Source organism: Martes martes (genome assembly GCF_963455335.1).
Source record: "Martes martes genome assembly, chromosome: 7".
Lineage (NCBI taxonomy): Eukaryota > Metazoa > Chordata > Mammalia > Carnivora > Mustelidae > Martes > Martes martes.
This window is the reverse complement of record NC_137894.1, coordinates 27,014,075-27,017,498: the sequence shown is the minus strand read 5'-3', so window position 1 is coordinate 27,017,498 and position 3,424 is coordinate 27,014,075. Positions and strand designations below refer to the sequence as shown.

At 40.3% G+C, this 3,424-nt stretch overlaps 1 pseudogene across 1 annotated transcript; it reads right to left on the bottom strand.

The window, feature by feature from the left end:
* Positions 1 to 2,838: 2,838 nt before the first annotated feature.
* LOC308346593 (translocon-associated protein subunit gamma-like) lies at positions 2,839 to 3,424 on the bottom strand (annotated as a pseudogene). The gene has a single exon. The product of its transcript is annotated as a translocon-associated protein subunit gamma-like (transcript).

Sequence of the window (3,424 nt, the reverse complement as noted above, 5' to 3'; positions counted from 1 at the left end):
ACTGAACCAGGAAGAAATTGACAACCTGAATAGACCGATATCTAGTAACGAGATTGAAGCAGTGATCAAAGCCTCCCAAAAAACAAGAGCCCAGGACCTGACGGATTCCCTGGGGGAATTCTATCAAACTTTCAAAGAAGAAATAACACCTATTCTCCTGAAGCTGTTTCAGAAAATTGAAGCAGAAGGAAAACTTCCAGACTCTTTTTATGAAGCCAGCATTACCCTGTTCCGCAAACCAGTCAAAGACCCCACCAAAAAGGAGAATTTCAGACCAATATCACTGATGAATATGAATGCTAAGATTCTCAACAAGATCCTAGCAAACAGGATCCAACAGCACATTAAAAAGATTATCCACCATGACCAGGTGGGATTCATCCTGGGTTACAAGGATGGTTCAACATTCGCAAATCAATCAATGTGATAGAACAAATCAATAAGAGAAGAGAGAGGAACCACATTGTCCTCTCAGTTGATGCAGAAAAAGCTTTTGACAAAATCCAGCATCCGTTCCTGATTAAAACGCTTCAAAGTATAGGGATAGAGGGAACATTCCTGAACTTCATCAAATCTATCTATGAAAGACCCACAGCAAATATCATCCTCAATGAGAAAGAGCTCACAGCATTCCCGTTGAGATCAGGAACACGACAAGGATGCCCACTCTCACCACTCTTGTTCAACATAGTATTAGAAGTCCTAGCAACAGCAATCAGACAACAAAGAGAAATAAAAGGCATCCAAATTAGCAAGGAAGAAGTCAAACTCTCTCTCTTCGCAGATGACATGACTCTTTATATGGAAAACCCGAAAGACTCCACCCCCAAACTACTAGAACTCATACAGCAATTCAGTAACGTGGCAGGATACAAAGTCAATGTACAGAAATCACTGACTTTCTTATACACTAACAATGAAAATACAGAAAGGCAAATTAGAGAATCGATTCGATTACTATAGCACCAAGAACCATAAGATACCTCGGAATAAACCTAACCAAAGAGGTAAGGGATCTGTACTTGAGGAACTACAGAACACTCATGAAAGAAATTGAAGAAGACACAAAAAGATGGAAGACCATTCCATGCTCTTGGATTGGAAGAATAAACATTGTCAAAATGTCTATACCGCCTAGAGCAATCTATACTTTTAATGGCATTCCGATCAAAATTCTACTGGTATTTTTCAAAGAGCTGGAGCAAATAATCCTAAAATTTGTATGGAATCAGAAGAGACCCTGAATCGCTAAGGAAATATTGAAAAACAAAATAAAACAAAATAAAAACAAAAATAAAACTGGCGGCATCATGTTACCTGATTTCTACAAAGCTGTGATCACCAAGACAGCATGGTACTGGCATAAGAACAGACACATAGACCAGTGGAACAGAGTAGAGTGCCCAGATATGGACCCTCAACTCTATGGTCAAATAATCTTCGACAAAACAGGGAAAAATATCCCGTGGGAAAAAGACAGTCTCTTCGATAAATGGTGCTGGGAAAACTGGAAAGCTATATGTAGAAGAATGAAACTCGACCATTCTCTTACACTGTACACAAGGATAAACTCGAAATGGATAAAAGACCTCAACATGAGACAGGAACCCATCGGAATCCTAGAGGAGAACATAGGCAGTAACCTCTTCGATACCACCCACAGCAACTTCTTTCAAGATGTGTCTCTAAAGACCAAGGAAACAAAAGAAAAATGAACTTTTGGGACTTCATCAAGATCAAAAGCTTCTGCACAGCAAAGGAAACAGTCAACAAAACAAAGAGGCAACCCACAGAATGGGAGAAGATATTTGCAAATGACAGTACAGACAAAAGGCTGATATCCAGGATCTATAAAGAACTTCTCAAACTCAAGACACACACAAAACAGATAATCATATCGAAAAATGGGCAGAAGATATGAACAGACACTTCTCCAATGAAGACATACAAATGGGTAACAGACACATGAAAAAATGTTCATCATCACTAGCCATCAGGGAGATTCAAATCAAAACCACATTGAGATACCACCTTACACCAGTTAGAAGGGCCAAAATTAGCAACACAGGAAACAACGTGTGTTGGAGAGGATGTGGAGAAAGGGGAACCCTCTTACACTGGGAATGCAAGTTGGTGCAGCCACTTTGGAGAAGAGTGTGGAGATTCCTCAAGAAATTAAAAAGAGAGCTTCCCTATGATCCTGCAATTGCACCACTGGGTATTTACCCCAAAGATACAGATGTAGTGAAAAGAAGGGCCATCTGTACCCCAACGTTTATAGCAGCAATGGCCACGGTCGCCAAACTGTGGAAAGAACCAAGATGCCCTTCAACGGATGAATGGATAAGGAAGATGTGGTCCATATACACTATGGAGTATTATGCCTCCATCAGAAAGGATGAATACCCAACTTTTGTATCAACATGGACGGGACTGGAAGAGATTATGCTGAATGAAATAAGTCAAGCAGAGAGAGTCAATTATCATATGGTTTCACTTATTTGTGGAGCATAACAAATAACATGGAGGACATGGGGAGATGGAGAGGAGAAGGGAGTTGAGGTAAATTGGAAGGGGAGGTGAACCACGAGAGACTGTGGACTCTGAAAAACAACCTGAGGGTTTTGAACGGATGGGGGGTGGGAGGTTGGGGGAACCAGGTGGTGGGTATTAGGGAGGGCTCATATTGCATGGAGCACTAGGTGTGATGCAAAAACAATGAATACTGTTATGCTGAAAATAAAAAAATAAATAAATAATAAATAAATAAATGAAAAAATAAAAATAAAAACATCTTCTGTGTCTCTCACTCTGACCACCCTGTTATTTTTCCATATACTATGGGCCACAAATAATTACAAATCCAGGGGGCAAAGCTGATATGTCCCATTTGGAGTCAGTAGGCAGGAGGGCAATGAGGACTGATGAAAGAGTTATGGACAAAATATAGTCCACTGTGGTGTTGAAGTTCATCACTATAAAGAAGGAAGCAACAATGACAAAGGCCAGGAATAGGAGGTTGTTATAGAAGATGGAAAATGTTGTAGCTTCATACCTGGTAACTTTGCTCTTCTTCCACAAGATTCTTTCATCTTGTTTCTCTTGAGACATCTTTATCATCTTCAGAAAGTTTTTGAGTCACTTCTTTGGAAATAGCATCCTTCCTCTTTTGTGCTACTTTGTGTTTGAGAACAAATTTCACATTTTTGTCTGCAAAGGCTACCAAGCAAGTGCTTACTAGGATCATCACACTATAGAGAACAGCAGACTGACTAGGATCCATATGCCATATTCACCAAGATAACTGGCCAGGGATGGTGGACATGATGAATGTATTCCCAAAAAAGAGCACTGAGGACATGGCCAAATCCTGCAGGAGCAGGTCCTCTTTGGATTGCTGCTTGGAACCACCTGTGGAAACCAT